Here is a 16,896-nt window from a genome sequence, read left to right on the forward strand (position 1 = left end):
TAGGCAAATTACTCTTCTTCAGTATAAACACCTCAGTTCTCTGAGGGGATGTTATTAACTCCAGTCAAGCCAGTCCTGTTTTCACCTAGAAGATTATTTCTATGCAAATACACATAATCCTATGTGGAAGGCATAAAGGCAGATTTGTCAAATTTATCTGGTAAAATGCATACAGATGTGATTCAATAGAGAATTCAGTTTTCTGTAGCCTACGTACAAACTAGGTTGTACAGACTAAAACAAATTTTCCAAAACAAATCCGAAGTTTTAAATTTCAAGCACACAAGGGAAGGTAAAGTTAGGGTTTAAAAGTAGGTTTATTTAGCATATGTAATAAAATACATGGCAGTATTTACAGTTGGCTAGATGCTGCACTCCTTACTCAAGTATAATTTTATTAAACTTTTTAAATGGTGTGGATTTTATTTCATAGCTACGTGAACAATTAAATCCTCTGAAATTTTTCTGACTGTCCTAATTATTTTTTTTCATGTGAAGCTTGCTAATGCAGGTCTCATCGCTGCTCACTCTGCCAGTGAATCAGGTACGTCTCTTGATGGTACTTGTGTTTTTAGACCAATGGGGACAAAGTGATCCAGTTTTTCCTTCCTTCCAGGTGCAATTATGGGTCTCAATATAATAAAAATAAAATGATTTAATATCTGCAGAGGTTCATATGGCATATTTTCCATTTATTTTAAGTTTGGAAGCTAAAATATCTTAATTGATAATCCCATAAGGTTTATTTTTTCACGAACTCTCTTTTCTCTCTGAGGTTCTGTATTTTCAGGGTATTGCTAGTTCTGTGAATTTAGCTATCAGCCTATTATAATTTAAGGCCAAATCATTCTCACAGTTGAAAGAAAAAATCCAATCGTTTCACTGCAGTAGAATCAGATTTAAGGGGCAGAGCCTGAATAGTCTTTAATTGTTCTAATCCCTGGACAGCTTTCCAGCCAGGATGCTTCACAGGCACTGTAATGTTTTGTATTGGTTGAATCTCCCCTGATGTGAAATATAAAGATGATCTGTTATTCATGAGTTTGCTGTGTAGCTTGCTAAAATCAGCAGGATCAGTTTTTCCAGTTGCATTAATGGGCTCTAAGAGAGAAACCATACAGATTTTTGTTGTGGTGGGGTTTTTTGCTGGTTTTATGTTTGTGGGATTGTGGTGCTTGGTTTTTTTCTGGGAGAGAGTTGACTCTTTTCTCTCATGTTTCGCTTTGGTTTTTTTAATTTGGTTGGCAGAACTGTTGATATGAGGGGACTTTTCACGAGGTCCTGGAGCTCCTGTGGCAGATTGTATAGCCTGCACAGCTTTTGATAGCATCACTGTTTTGATGGTTGTTTTACTTAAGCACCAAAATAAAGTATTACTTGTATCCAACATACGTGTGTTCCTGTAAGCATGTTCCTCTGTTGTTGTTCCTAAAAACTGATGCGATTTTGCTCTCATCTTATGGTCCCCTGTCAATCTGTCAGCTGATGGGTCCAGTGGAGACAGCAGCGATCTGTGAGGCAGGAATAGATCAATTTTGTTCAGTGACTGACTTTGGATTGCTCATATCATTTTCTTGGGCCATTTTTCCACTGTTTAAGAACTTTCCAAAGAAATGTGCCCCTCCATCTGTCAGCAGAGCAGTAGGCACAGTGACGTTAGAATCTCTGCTGGTACCATGATGTATTTTTGCATTCCTAGTATTACTTGTTATAGGAACCGTCCTGTTTGAAGTATTCTTGCTGTCAGCATTCCTATTTGCATCCCAGTTGCATGAAGATTAAAAGAAAGCTAGGAAAACAAAGCATTAGAAGAGTATTCTGGTGCCATGGTATGTCAGTCACAGTGATGATTCTTATTCACTGAACAATTAGTTAATTTTTTAGAGAGGCAAGAGCTGATGTTCTTATTGCAGTTGTTGTACTGAGCAATTTCAAAAAGTGTCAAAGTTTTATAAATCGATCAGCAAGCTAATATGAAAAGAAAAAAAACGGTAGAACACAGTCATTGGCAGAAGAGTAATGGGTCAATGGTTTGTGTGAATTTTAATATGCCAAATTAATATCTCAATTTCTTAGAATATATGAAGAAATGTATCTCATGGTCTTATTCTGAATTTTGTATGGTTGCAGCTAGTCTTGCTGTTATTTTCTCCACACGGTTTTGTGATAAGAAGTACTTACAGTAAGCTCTTGTTTAACAGAACCTTGGATCTGCCCTGTAATAGAAAACACTAAACATTGAGGAAGTTGTATCAGGCCCTTCCATTCAGTGGAGGCTTGTGGAGAATGAGATTTTGTTTTTTTCCATGCAACTACAGAAGGATGAATTCTCTGATGAATTCTAATGCAAAAACTAACAAATTAGAAGTTTCTGTGTGCTGTTGAACTAAGCAAATGATGTGGCAACTTCTTTTTTCCCTATTCTGCTGCTATTGAGACCATATTAACAGCAAAGAAGCAAATACCATGTTTATTTGCTACTGTGGTGACAGATGAAAATCCTGATTTTTTGAGTATGAATGAAACATTGCTCTTCTAGTTTGGGATGCCAGGATTTTACCAGCTGTGCTTATCTTAGGCATACTGGTTGCAGAAATTAAAACTAATTAAAAGTTAATTCTAGCTAGCTACTAGTTCCTGGCCTTGTCATGGATAATGTGCTTTTCAACATGAATGGATTCTTCTCGCTTGTTTTTACTGACCACATGCAATCCACTGCTGCAACATAAACAGTTGTTCAGCCCTTTCTCAGTATAGTGCTTTCCCATAGTGTATTTCAAGTGTATGAATTTGCATTCTGTCTGCAGAATTATGGGAAATGATAAAAACAGCTTCCAGGGATTCAGTGAATTAAAGCATTGTTGCAGAATTGCTGAGTAACAGGGTAAAGCAGCATGTACATAAATATTTATTGGAGTTGGTGGGGTAGATATGTTGGACCACAGTAGTCACTGTTTGGAGCTAAATTAAAGTACAGCAAAACACAGAATTCCTTCAAAAGTCCAAGGCATCGTGTATGTTTAGTTCTGGTTTTGTTTCTGGAGACATAAAAAACTATATACCATACCCAGAAAGGTAGCAGTGAAACAGGGTTTGTTTGCCACTGCCAGCTAAACTGTGTAAAAGGAAAACCCATGTATTGTATGACTCTTGATTTTTATTTTTGTGCTGGTACTAAACATACAAATAGTTTTAATGTACAGTTTAAACAGGGGGAAATACAATTGTTTTACTTTTTTTGTGGTAATGATTATTCTCTTAAAAAGAACTCAACAGACTACATCAAACCTAAAATTGAGAATTTCTTAGTCTCCGAGTGAGTAGTCTGAAGTCCAGTTTCTGTCTCGCAGGTAAAATCTTGTATATTTGATTATCACAGTTAAGGCCTGAAAAATGAAAACTCAATCATTCTCATTGATAGGAGGAATTAAAGCTGATCTGCAAAGACACTCGTTATATATATCATATGAGGAGAGCTGTTATATGAGGAAAACGCTATATATATGTATATAGTAAATATTAGTTCTCTCTTTTCTGTGCATGACTTCTGCAGGCTTTTGGAAGTGCTAATTAAGGAGAATTTGGGGAACCATAAGGCATGGTGCTGGGTACTTGAAAGCAACAATATGTGGAAATCGTAAATGAAGATATTTGTGAAGAGTAACAGTGATGCCCTGTGGGACATCTTTTAGAGAGGTTGTGTTAAAGGAATGTGGGGAAAAGCAAGACCAGTGGCATGGGTAACTTGCTGAGTGAAAAGTTTAGGGCAAGTCTAACTGGTGCTAAGGGTAGAAGGCAGGGTGTGATACTTGAATCTTCCACTTTACTGGAAGTGGAGCCCAGGTGGTTGAGCAGGAATTGCCTTAAATATGTGAGTGTCTGTTCTTTGGTCCCCAGGTGTGCTCTGTGGTACAGTCTGTGCCTGTGACCAATCTCTTTCTCAAGCCCACAGCGTGCATGTGTGCTTTTGGGTGCGGATAGGGATCCTGGGGATTATTGTGATGCTCTTACCATCTCCGTTGCTCTTCCTTTCTCTTTGCTAATGGACATAGACACTGGGGAGAATGCCAGCTGTTTCTTCTTTCCTCAATTTCCTCTTTCTTTTACAGCAGCAGCAAAGAATAGGATGGGCTCTCTTCACAGAGGCTCCTCATATACTGTGGGGCTGAAGGGTATTTGGTGATCAAAGAGAAAAAGCCGAAAAGTTATTCCAAATTATGTTTGGCTAATATGCAAGAAAAATGTACTGTGAGCTTAGCTAACAGAAGGAGCTGTAGTCAGTCAATTGTTAGCATAAGGGTAGTTTGAATAAGTGACTTATTATTTTGGCAGTATTTCAGTGCTTTCAAGGTAGTATGTATTCTAAAAAGCTTAATTTAGCATTACTTAAAGTACCCCTTCATAACGCCTCTTACAGGCTGCCATAAGGTTTGTTGTACAAATTTAGAAAGAAAAGTGAATTTGTCTGACATTGTAGAAATCAACTTTGTGTCCTGTAAACTATTTCCTATTTGTTGTGTCTGGAAAATTCTCACTCAGTGGAAGGTAAGGTCAACGTAAACACAGCCCACTTCCAAATAATTTAGTATTGATACGGTGTTTAATTCTGTACAAAACAATAAACAGGGACAGTCCTTTTTGTTTACATAGAGATTTAGAAATAATTATGTTGCCCTTCATTCTTCTAGGTTTTAGTTGTAAAAGACATTGAAGACAAATAGTACAGTGACAAAGCTAATAACAGGTCTTGCAATGCAATGCAACCAGAACATTTTTACATCCTTGTGCTTTTAGGTTCACTCTTTTGTAAGAGTGGAAAGAGGGAGATACAGAGATATGATTCAGATTTCATTTCAGCTGTGTTGATTCAGAGCTGCTTGTTGTTTTTGTGAGCTCCATGTTTAGGGGTTTTTTGGTGGTTTTTTTTTTTTTTTTAGAATTGAAGTACACTGCTGCCTCTGCTTTCTTTTAGTGACAAAAGATCTCTAGAGATGTTCTGTCCAGCTTACATATTTGAACGTATGTGCTTACCTGCAGTTGCAGTTCTAATGCCAGTTGTGAAAATAGACTTGGGGTTCCTCTAAATTACAAGGCAAAATGCTGGAGCCTGAGGAGCTAGGAACAGGGCACACTTGCACGTGTTACTTTAACCTACAGAGTTTGGCTTTTTCGTAGCATGCACAATGCTCACATTGCGGTGTATGTTTCTAGGTATTTCATACAGAAGTATGTGCCTAAGTAATTTTAAAGACAAAGTACTTTTAAGTGCAGGATGGCAACTCTTATCTTTAAGGCTCCTGCAGTGCTTCTGGCACAACAAGAACGTGTAGCTGTGTATGAATAATTGACTGTCAGCAATTAGAACCGTTATTAAAATAGGAAAGTACTGTGACTGTATTTTCTGCTCATTGTCTCTGTTCTGTCTGTTCCTCCTATAAGCAATATGCTTGACTGACAACTTAAAGCTAAATATTTCTTGCTTCCCTTTGGTGTTCTATTTTGTCTCACACAGTAGTGGCATTCCACAAATGATAATTACCATAGTCAGAAATGGTCTGCAGCAGTGCTGTGTTACTCTTGCCTTGCAGAAGTGGGAATGCCAAAATACTTGTATTCCTTGAGCATAGTGGGGAAATGCTCTGCAGGGTGGTTGTTCTTCCCAGCACATGCACACTCCATCTTTCCACTCTCAGCTTTTGTAGTAGGTGCTGCTGGTGTGTAACATTAGGAAGGGGCTGAGGTTTCTGGGTGGGAGATTCAGTCTCAGAGCCGAGACTGACAAGGAGCTGGGCACCAGATTGGGTGCAGTGCCTCTGAGCTACGGGAAAGCATGGAAAGACTATCCTCACGGATTGGGTTTTGGGCAGTTCTGAGCAGGGACAGGGAGTAAGGCAATATTGCCTCTGGGTATTTCTGCTGCTGTCCCTCCATGGGAGAGGGAGAAGACAGTGCAAGAGCACAAGCTGGGTTGTTTAAGAATTGTGTTTAGTGGTCCTTCTCAACTCCCTCAACAGCTGCCTGAGAGCTTCCCTAAATTTGGGTGGGTTTCACCCATAGTGAAATCACCAATTCATCCATCCCCAACACCTGCAGCTATTTGGAAATCCTTGCAATTGGCAGCTCAATCTCCACTGCAGTATGGTTCTGGATTTCTTTCCTTTCCTCCTCTAATGAAGGAGGGATTCACCTTTTCAAATATAGAACAATAACCTTCTTCTCCCTCCTCCCACTTCTCTCAATTATCAGGTGTGCGCTATATCTAGGAATCTAATTTTAAATTAACTTGTCACCCTACATCCCATCTGTAGGGGTTTACAATTTTAAACCAATTGCCTTTGAGATGACTTTATATACTGTTCCATTAACGTATACATATCAATTCTAGGGCACCTACAGACTACAGAATAAAATCCCCTCTTGAACAAATGATCTTCAGGGAAAAGAAGTAGTTTGCATGTGACTTTCTGTAGAATGAGAGCTGTGATATGTCAAAAATTAATTTTGATTGGGGCTGTTGTAATACAATTACAATAATTGTATTAATACAAGACACTTTAGGCAGTTTTGGTCTAGATACCAAATATCAGGTGGATTTTTTTTTCTCGGTTGTGTTCCATCATCTGTGGATATTTTAGTACAATGTAGGAGAGAGTGAAACCATTCTTGCCTGAATTCATGAATATTTGTATGACCACCCAAGGTGTTGACTTCCCCTTGAAAACATTTTTACATTAATTTTATTAAAGAATTATTTAAATACAGTTACGGGAACAGAAACTCTATTTGAGACTGTTAAATCCCTAGATTTCGCTGTTGCGTATCACACTGTTACTAGTGACATGATATAGAGTGAGACTCCTGTGTGATGCTGCTGTGCTTGCACTGTCTCAGTGACAGGAAGGGCAATAGTCACACTTGAGCCAGCAGTCAGATGATGGTCCAGAGATTATGCTTGCTTGGGGCAAGAAACAGCTTTCCGTGGTTGAAAAGAGCAATATTTAGTTTTACAATGTAGTACATGGTTTGTACTTCATTCTTTATCCTGAGGTAAACAGCATTCATATCATGATACAGAACAGTGATTTTCCTTAGGAAACAGAATTTTGTTTCTCTTTCATGTCCCTATAGTTGATTCTTGCGTATTCTTGCCAGCCAAGATGAAGTGTTTTTTTTTTTCCGTAGGTTGTGACACAACTGATAGTTTCTTTTAAAGCAAAAGAGTCTCACTTGCACTTCTGTGACAGAAGTACTGAGACATGAATAACTTGAACACCAAAAGTTGGTAGGTGTCTGTCCCTTTCCCATTAGCCTGCAGGCATCTCACTCTGCCAGGCTCCCTTTTGAAGAAAAGGCAAGTTAGTGCTGAAGGGTCACTTGGAAATGGCAACCTGGGAGTCAGAAGCAGCGACAAAGGCAAAGAGAAGGTGCTTGTGAGGGAAGGCAGGGAAGAGATGAAAGAATTTGGCAGAGCTGCAGTGTAGAGGCAAGAGAGGATGGTAGCTGTGTCAAATACCTGGATTAGTGAGGGACTAAATTCCTAAAGAGATTGTAAGTGCCAGGGCAAGATTTTATTGTTCCGTTAAGAAAACAAAACAAAAACTGGAACTGGCTAATCTAAAAGCATTTCGGCACATGCTAAAACAATCTTGCATTGGCCATTTAAAAATTTAGTGGGCTGTTTGTGTCTGCTTAGTTTGTCTATACTAGTTTGCATGTTGTATATATAGTGCAATGTGTGGTGCCTAAAAAATACAAATATCTTTTGGAACTTTAGATAGTCAATTCATAGTGACAACAAAGGAACCGATTAATTGATAGAACCAAAATGCAAGCTGTATATTTGGGTACCAAGAAGACTGGCGATCATTTACCCAACAAGAGCAACAAGGAGCTGTGTGCTTAGCATTACAGATATGCCACTAGTTTGAACATAATTTTTAGGAATTTATTATTCCGGCCTTATTTTCAAAGACAGGTATGCACAAATGCCATGTCTTTGGTTCAAAGGGAGTCAAAGTAGAGTGAAATGGTAGATTACTGTCTCTGAAGAGGGAGTGCGCCTCTAACGGAGGACTCACAGGCAGACAAATGTCCAACCATGCAATGTACCCAGAGGCAAATTGCAGAATGAAGTCAGGGAGGCTCTTTAGCTCAGTGACAGTGGAATATTTTCCACAGCTGTAGCGTAATAGCTCCCGTATAGACCTGGTTTTATTTTGTGGATGGGTGAAAAGATAGTCACGTGGTAGTGATAAGGAACATAATACTGGCTGTGGAAATACAGCTGGGCCATTTTAAGACTCTCGGTACTTTTTTTTCTCTTTTCCCTTTTTAAAATTTCAATATATAAATCCAAATATTTTTTCAGTTAACTGCTAACTCTTCTTACAACGTGTATCACATAGCTCTGCATAGTTGCCTCTACCAGGGCAGATGGGTGAAGATCTGGTGAAATTTTGGACCACAGTTCAGCTCTTGCTGTTTCCTACATGACTAGAGTGTTCTGCAGTCACTGAGGCTCCATCTAAAATCTCGTCTTATGCTATTTCTTTGCTTATGGCTTAAGGAAAGTAAAGTCTCTAACCATACAAATGTGCTTCAGATTAATACTGTGTGCATATAAAGGCTAGTCAGTGAAACAGAAGTTTCACATTCTTGATATTTACTTATTTTTAAGTAAACGCATCTATTGGGAGTGACATTCACCTCTATGCTGCATGTGTACGACCAAAAATGCCAACTCTTCCATGACACAAATGTCCATAATATTCTTTTTTTTTAAAAAAAAAAAAAAGGACAAACTTCAGAGTATATGCTAATGCATTTTTTTATCCTTAATGTCAGTCTATTTCAAAAACATTCTTTAACAATGAAGCATGTGCTGTACGTAGGAAAAAAAGGGTCTAATAAATAAATTAAAAAAAAAACCACCTTGATTTGATTTCCTGCCCTACCCCGCTAAATTAGACAAGTAGTGTGTTGTCCTACTCGACTACAAATGCTTAATTCCAGAAGTGAGACGAAAAAGTACCACAAACTTTCTATCAGTCTGTGGAACAATTAGGGTATGATGGCGGAAAGCGATTGAACTGAACCGAGTTTGTCTGTGGGTATCTTTTGGTTTGGCAGTAAACCAAAAGCATTATGCCAGGATGAAGGACTCTCATCTGGGGGTAATACAAAACAAAGGTGGGTTTCCCTAGATGCTGGAAGAATGCTTGGGCTCAGGGCAAGCAGCCAGTAATGCTGCGTATTCTGCGTGGCTAAAACATGTTACGCCTCTTGGTCACAACCTAAACTTCAAACCTGTACTGTGTTGTAGTTAGATGGTACGATCTATTTTAGCTTAAGATAATGTGAGATAGACTTGCATGTGCTCTAAGCACTTCTATAATTTTTTTCTGTTTTGTAAACAGAGTTTAAAACTATGTAAAGAAGAGAAGGTAGGTATGGAAGGGAGGGGTATATTCCAGCAAAGGAAGATGTTTTGAATTGTTAGTGGCCACGAAACGGATTACTCCTGGTGCTGTTATACAGCTATCTTTATGGAATAGCTTGTTTTGATTTTTCACTGTTCAAGTGAAATATAATTCAGACTTTAAAGGATTTTATTTTTTTTTTGTGACCTGCAACATTCTGTGCTATAAAACTAAAAATTAATCTCCTTTTATTATGGTTTTTCTTTCCATGTTAGTAGTTTAAGTTTTGGAAAGTGGAGGGCATGGAAATTTGCCAGTATGAATGGGGCACGGTTTTCTTATTTTAGTTTGGGAACTTAGCAAAGGCAATTCATGGAAAAATTGTGTTTTGTAAGTTTGAATAGCGGCCAATCTACATTATTTAGATGCTGGTTCATACTGTGTAGCTCAAGTAAGTGCTCAAATAATAGAAATATCAGTAACTTTATGGAAGAAAAATGCTACTTGTAAACATGTTTTAATTTTCCATTTTTCATACAACTTCATAGGTCTCTTGAGACTTACTTAATATGTATTGGACAAGAAAATAAAGTTTAACATTATTTGTTTGCTTTAGTTATAACTTGAAATTTTGCATAAGATTTTTTTTTTTTGTACTAAATTGTTTCTCTTTGGTTAGCTCTTCATCCTTCTTGCGTAAACAGAAATAATTACCTTTTTGATAGCATGCTGATAAGTGATTACCTTTTGATTTGTTAAATGTAGTAATGTACACATTAAACATCTGCTGTCAATTTAGGGCTTAAGAGAACAGATTTCAAGGTTTATGACAGGTATATGTAGCTGTATACTTTTGCTTCTTTGAAACTCCAATTGTATTGCAGCACAAATACTTTATGAATATTTATTAGGTCATTGTTCAAGTTTGCCCAGCCATATTCCCACTCTTTGTTTATTTGTAGGCTATAGGAAAAGAGTACAAAAATATCTTTCTTAGTACATCTCTGTTATTTGTGGAGTTACATCAACTCAAGTTGATGTACATTTAGTTTTCACCTCTTCTGGGAGCAGGGTTGTTCTTCCTAGGTAGATATCCACAGCAGTTGGTTGGTTTGTTTGTTTAAATGAAATAATAATAACAAAAAAAGAAAATATTAATTAATCTCACTAACAACAAAACCTAAAGTATTTTATTCCACTCAAAGGTTTTAGAATAGGCCTTTAAATGTGCTTTATTCAACTGATGATTTTACAGGGAGAGAATTTGATATTTTTGAATGTCGTGCAATGTTATTTGTGGGACTGGTTTCATTAATGGCTGTGGGAATAACTGCTTTCCTGAATTTATTTTTCTATGTTTGCTTTTGCTGAGTAAGAATTTTAGTAAGCTCAATGTGTGGAAAACTGTCATAAGTCTCATTTCTGTGGCTTCTAGGGGCTGTGTTAAGGAGCCTGTGCTTATGAAAATAGAGGTAAGTCAATAAAGAGCATTTGGGAGAAGGAGGAATATGTAGCAATTTTCATCTATTATTTTTACTGTGAGCTAAAGGAAGTAGAATAGCTTTCAAAAGTACGTGTTAAAAGCTTTATCAAAGGACTACTGCAGAATATGTTTTGTAGATTCCTTTTGTTTTCTCTTGCAGATGTGATTCAATTCCTGTTCGGCTTTGTCCTTTATTGTAGGCTTGACTTCACTGCCCTTTTCCATAAGACAGGCTATTAATTTGTTTTCTTTGGAGTGCCGCCCTTGGTGATGAGAGCATATCTCAGGGACAGGGTTTGTTCATCTGAGCTCCCTGGGACAGTAGTATCTGAAGTCTGTCCATCTTCCTCAGCTTTGACTCCACCAGATGATTGTGTTTTGCTTTTGTTTTTTAATATAAAAAGCAGTATGTGGTGGATTGTGGTTTTTACCTCTCCTGCTTTACTTCCTGAAGTGAAAGGATATTTTTTTTTTTTTAAACTTAGGTGATTTTTACAATTTAAATTCCACCTTACATTTTAAAAATAGTGGAAGATGGAAGTCTAATGGTAATCTGGTGACATATAAAAGAAATGTATGTTTCTTTCTGAAAGCATAAATTCAGTTAGCTTTCTCCATAGCGGCAATAACCGCTGAAGAACTGGCTCAGTCTTCGCTGAGAAGCTCATTCAACCTTCCAACAAGAGGCTTTTCTAGAGGCAGAGAGTGTGTTTTCTGTGGTTCTCATTCAGCTAGTCTGTATCAGTGATGAGCTCAAGTCAGTGTTGAGGAAGTTCATGAGAACTGCAAGAAGTATCTTGTTTCGCTTTTGTGTTCCTGTATATATGTGAGATACTAGGAGAGAGAGTGCTACACATCTGGAGTTTCGGAGAACATAGTAAACAAAATCCTCTTGTTCTGGTGCTTCACTTTTTTTCTCAATGAAATCGGGCAAATCTGAAGTATAGATTAGAATCTCTGCTGCAAATTCAGGACTGCTTAAATCAGTATTTTCTGCTACTTTCCCCAAAATAGAGGGGGGAAAAACCAGAAGTTATCTTTTTCATTCTGTCCTGAACTTAAGCTTTTTCTTTGTTTGGTGTGGCTGTGGGTTTTTTTGTTTGTGGTTTGTTGTGGGTTTTTTTGTTCATTTGGGTGGTTTTATTTGTTTGGGGTTTTTTGGTTTGTTTTTGTTTTCTTCAGAAAAGATGCTCTTTTTCATACAGCTGACTTACTAACACATTTACAGAGATCAGTCTTCCCCAGGTTCCACTTATGCCCTTACATATATGGGATGTGTTTGTGTCTGCTTATGAGGAGGAAGCTTTGTGCAAGGTCCAGGCAAGTTTGCTTGTGGTTAATCAAACTGTTGTTGGTGTCAGGACAGCAGCTGTGCAATAGGACCGTCAACAAAAGGCATTTTTGAAATACTTTCCTCAAGGATCTCAGTACTGTGAAAAGGAAGATTACTTCAGCTGTTTTGTGCATGTTTAATGACAGGAATACTTGAGGAGTACTACAGCCAGGTAGTAGCATGAGCATGGTGTACTGTTCTCTTATTTATTTTTAATATAGTTGCAAGTCCACAGGTGTAAGCACTGGACTGCTGTCATTCTAAAATAGGTCACTTCTTATACCTAAACTACGTAACATAATTTTTAGGATCAAATCATATACCTTGATGTAATGCAAAATTACAGCCTTCTTGGTTTAAAATAAAAATATTTACATAATAAGCAATATGTTCTTAAACATCTGTACTTCTTTTCCCCTTAAAACCAAAAATATTAGACCGTATCTTAAGATACCAGTAATTTCCATAAAATTTCTAGTTTTCATCACACATGCGTCTGTTCCTTCCCCTTTTCATACTTATCAGGGAAAATATTTATTCTAAATGTGGTCTCATAAAATTACTTTTTTTGTGGTATTCACTGGGCAGCAACAGCTGCCAATGTTCTGATCACTTACAATCATAAAATGTTCCACATGAGTTAATTTTTGTAGTTAACTTTTGTGGTGATTTAGAAGTAGTTGTAATGCTGTAGTTATGCTGTTTGCTGGTTTTGTTTTCATTTGACTTCGGAAATTGTTGTTTTATCTCTAGTACTTTTGGTTAAGAATAGCTCATCAGGCCATCAGTGAACACAGTCATAAGTGCTTTAAAAAGCCTTGTTCCTGCCCTCTCCTGAGCTTTCTATATTTTTCTGCCCACCTTTTCATACTGAGATTTTAGGAAAAAGCTGTGATGAGTAAGCCTTTTGTAATGAGTAATATTCTCAAGTATGCATTGGTACACTTATTACATTTTGTAGTGTATTGGCCTTCTGGTAAAATGCAGTATTTCTAATTATTTCATAATTTATTAAATTGGGGTAATAAGCTGAATTTTTGATAGACTAAGTTAATATGTATTAAAAAAACTTCACAACACTTTTTTTTTTTTTGGATGCAGACGAAGTTTCAAAGTTATTTCATCGCATAAAGTTAACTTACAATGCACTGGGTGTTTACAGATATTTTAAAAATTCCTTTTGGTTAAAGTAGTATAGTCTAAACTGAGTTCTCCACAGTGTTAAAACTCAGAGCACCCCTAAAGAGACAGGAGCTGTGAGAGAGAAATGGAAGAGAAAAAGTCTGCAGGAGAAGGCATACAATTAGAGGTTAGATGGGTAATGAGTTAAGCGGAAAGTATTCAATTGCTGTACAGAAGAACGGGCACATAAATGACAATATTTACATGCACAGAGAAGTGTAGGTACAGTATTAGGAGATACGTTGTCTAGCAGCTTGACAGGTAGGATTCATCTCACCTAGCTTTGGCCGCCTAAAGCTAGACATCTATTTAAGCTATTGTTTTGGCTCCTCCTGAAGTTGCGGGAGAAAATAAGGCATCTTTGGGGGAATGACTCATTTGTCTTGTTTTAGACAAATATCCTAGGATGGCATGACTTGTCCTCTGGAAATGTCTAGCATTTTGCATTTGATTAGAGACATCTAGACAGATAACTTAGCTCGGGCACATAGCTCTTAGGCTCCTGAGGAAGGGGAGAGAGATTTCAGCTGTGTTAAAGTCATATTCCAGCATCTCATTTTCTCTGTAAAGCTCTGCTGTTAAGGTGATTTGTAGTCCTTCATTTTTACAATTACCACATGTACTGTTGTTCAAGTTTTACACAGAATAATTTTTTTTTCCCTTGTGTTATTGTTCTAGTTCAAGTGGTTGCTTTCACAATTGTTGTGCACTAAAAAAATTATTCATTTTGAAGTGAAGCAGTGTATAATCAGTAACTGAATTTCGTTCAACATTATATTATCATGTAAATTAACACTTTGTGGTTTGTGTAATTAACAAAGGGAAATAGTAGGCATTCATTTTAATTTTAGAGTAGTTGAAAAAGGCTGTAGTTGTTTCTCTTCAAGCAAGCATATAAAATCTTAACCAAAAACTAAACTGAAGGTATGTAATAACATAGCTTTGTTCCCTAGTGACAGTATCTGCAGAAACATCCATTTGGACTTTATCCTCACACATCAAAGTACCATCTGAAACTATTCACTTGCTTACAGCCTGCATAAATATTGTAACAATAAAGGGGGAAGGGATCTCTCAGTCATTTTCTTCATAATGGATTAAGATTTGATCTCACTTTTTTGATGCGAAAGGTCATGATTATTCACTGTTTAACAGAAAGTCATTCTAAAGGTTACAGAACAGCAACCAACTTCCAGACACAATAGTCTCTTTGGCCTTTATATAGCGCGTAATCATGCATTGCTTATTGACCTTTGCAGATTGGATTTTTAAACCCTCAAAAATTAATACCTTCTTTTTATTATATAAAACTTTCATAAATGGAAGACAGTACAAATCATAGAATTGCCTCGGTTGGAAGGGACCTCTCAGAGTCCAACGTTCAATGTAACACTGACAAAAACCATCACTAAACTATATCCCTAAGAACTGCATCTACCTGTCTTTTATATACCTCCAGGGATGGTGACTCAACCACTTCCCTGGGCAGCCTGTTCCAAAGCTTGATGACCCTTTCAGTGAAGAAGTTTTTCCTAATATCCATTATAAACCTCCCAACTTGAGGCCATTTCCTCTTGTCCTGTTGCCTGTTACTAGTGAGAAGAGACCAACCCCCCATCTTGCTACACCCTCCTTTTCAGGCAGTTGTAGAGAGTGATAAGGTCTCTCCTCAGCCTCCTTTTCTCCAGGCTAAACAACCCCAACTCCCTCACCTGCTTTTCCTAAGACTTGTTCTCCAGACCCATCATGAGCTTTGTTGCCCTTCTCTGGACACTGTCTAGCACCTCAGTATCTTTCCTGTAGTGAGGGTCCCAAAACTGAACACGGTACTCGAGTTGGGACCTCACTAGTGCCAAGTACAGGGGGACAATCACTTCCCTAGCCCTGCTGGCCACACTGTTCCTGATACAGGCCAGGATGCTGTTGGCCTTCTAGGCCACCTTGGCACACTTTCTTCTAGAGGCTAAAACATTTTTAGTGCTCTACATGTATTTACAGATCTTTACCAACTCTGTTTTTTAGACAAGGCTTTTTTCAGGAGTGTTGAAAGCTCTTGAAATTTTGTCCAGTGCTTAATACAAGAATCTTCCTGTTAGACCGATTACAGCATTTAGATAAGGAGACTTTACCTGTGTGGGAAAGTCAAATAGATTCCTTTGTCACAGAGCCCGAGGTTTAATTTAAATAATTTGCACAATCTTTTGTATGTTTGTACGTAATGGTACCACATATCGTAGTCTGGCTTTGTTAGTTGGGATTGACTGCTAAGGGCCAAAAGTTACAAGTACCTGCATTATGGATGATACTAAGACATAAATAAATGCCTTACAGCTGAGGAAGTTGAAATCCTTTGCGAACAAAAACTAATTAAACCTCAAAACGGTGCCATGAGATGGCATTATCCCCTTTTTTACAGATGGTAGGACACAAAGGCTAAGTGTATTGTTCAAGGATAGGTTGCCAGGCATTGTCAGGTCAGAGATTAAAACCCAGACTTTCTTTTTACATGGTCATGTTCTAATCCACTTTGTGTTTCTGCTGCTTTGAAATTTGCCAATATTTACTCTGTAAGGCAACTTTTTCATCGTATTTGATCTTTGCTGTATGAGATGATCCTTGGGGAAAAACGGGGCATTCCACCAATCCGCTTGTATTGTAAGTCTCCAAAAGAGAGTAGGTAATAAATTCTGTCCCTTTGATACTGTCCAGTCTAAGTCAGGATGTAAGCCCATACTTTTCTTTCAGAGCACAGTATTTTATATTATTACTTTGCCAGTAGGTACTAAGAACAAGGTTATACTGCTGTGTTTTTCTTAGCATAGCCACTATGGAGAGGGGGGAGAGTAGGTATTGCTGATATTCATGTACAGACAGCTTTGACAGGGGAGGAAGGGAAGAGAAGGAGTTTGGGGCAGATCATGTAAGTGCTGTTTTAAGAAATTTTGCTACTTAAAACTACTGCTCACAGTTATATAAAGAGTTCCTCCTGTTTGAGGTTGAATGATGTCAAAGACTTTATCTCTGCTTTGGCACGTGGTATCACACAGCAGCTGAGTCTGTTTGGCTTGTGAGATTTTTCCAAGTGAAGAGGGAGCACATGTTCCAGTAGGAATTTCAACATTGGCGTGTGTTTCCTCTGGGGGTGATGGGGATGTCATGTTGCGTCCGGAAGGCAATCTGGAATGCTGCCCTCATTGAGTTTCTTTGCAAGTCACAGTGAATGAAATCATCTGCTTTCTGTCAAAGGATCTTAGGGGAAGGAAGAAGATTTTTTGAGTAACAAAGTACCGTGTAGTAAACACATTGACAAAATCCCTCTTTGTTTTAGTGCTTGTTTTAGAAGCCTTTTTAAAAACCTCATCTCTGAATTAGTCTGTGATAGTATACTGGAAGTATACTTTAATCTAACATAACTGAGTTAGCTGACGGTCTTTAGTTTAGTGCATCTACAAACCTGAATAATATCATACTTGAATTCC

At 37.7% G+C, this 16,896-nt stretch overlaps 1 protein-coding gene across 4 annotated transcripts in view; it reads left to right on the forward strand.

The window, feature by feature from the left end:
* PLCB4 (phospholipase C beta 4) overlaps positions 1-16,896 on the forward strand; it is a 185,138-nt gene that overhangs the window by 12,219 nt on the left and 156,023 nt on the right. The window contains exons 1-2 of one of the 4 annotated variants that reach the window (XM_014966460.1): positions 527-544; positions 10,855-10,891. The exons of 2 other annotated variants lie outside the window; for them this stretch is intronic. The gene's annotated coding sequence lies outside the window, so the exon portion shown is untranslated. Of the gene's footprint in view, positions 1-526; positions 545-10,854; positions 10,892-16,896 lie in introns of those variants that run through there. One more of the 4 variants, XM_014966461.1, reaches the window with a different exon arrangement.

Source organism: Calidris pugnax, unplaced genomic scaffold, assembly GCF_001431845.1.
Source record: "Calidris pugnax isolate Ruff unplaced genomic scaffold, ASM143184v1 scaffold31, whole genome shotgun sequence".
In the NCBI taxonomy this organism is placed as follows: domain Eukaryota; kingdom Metazoa; phylum Chordata; class Aves; order Charadriiformes; family Scolopacidae; genus Calidris; species Calidris pugnax.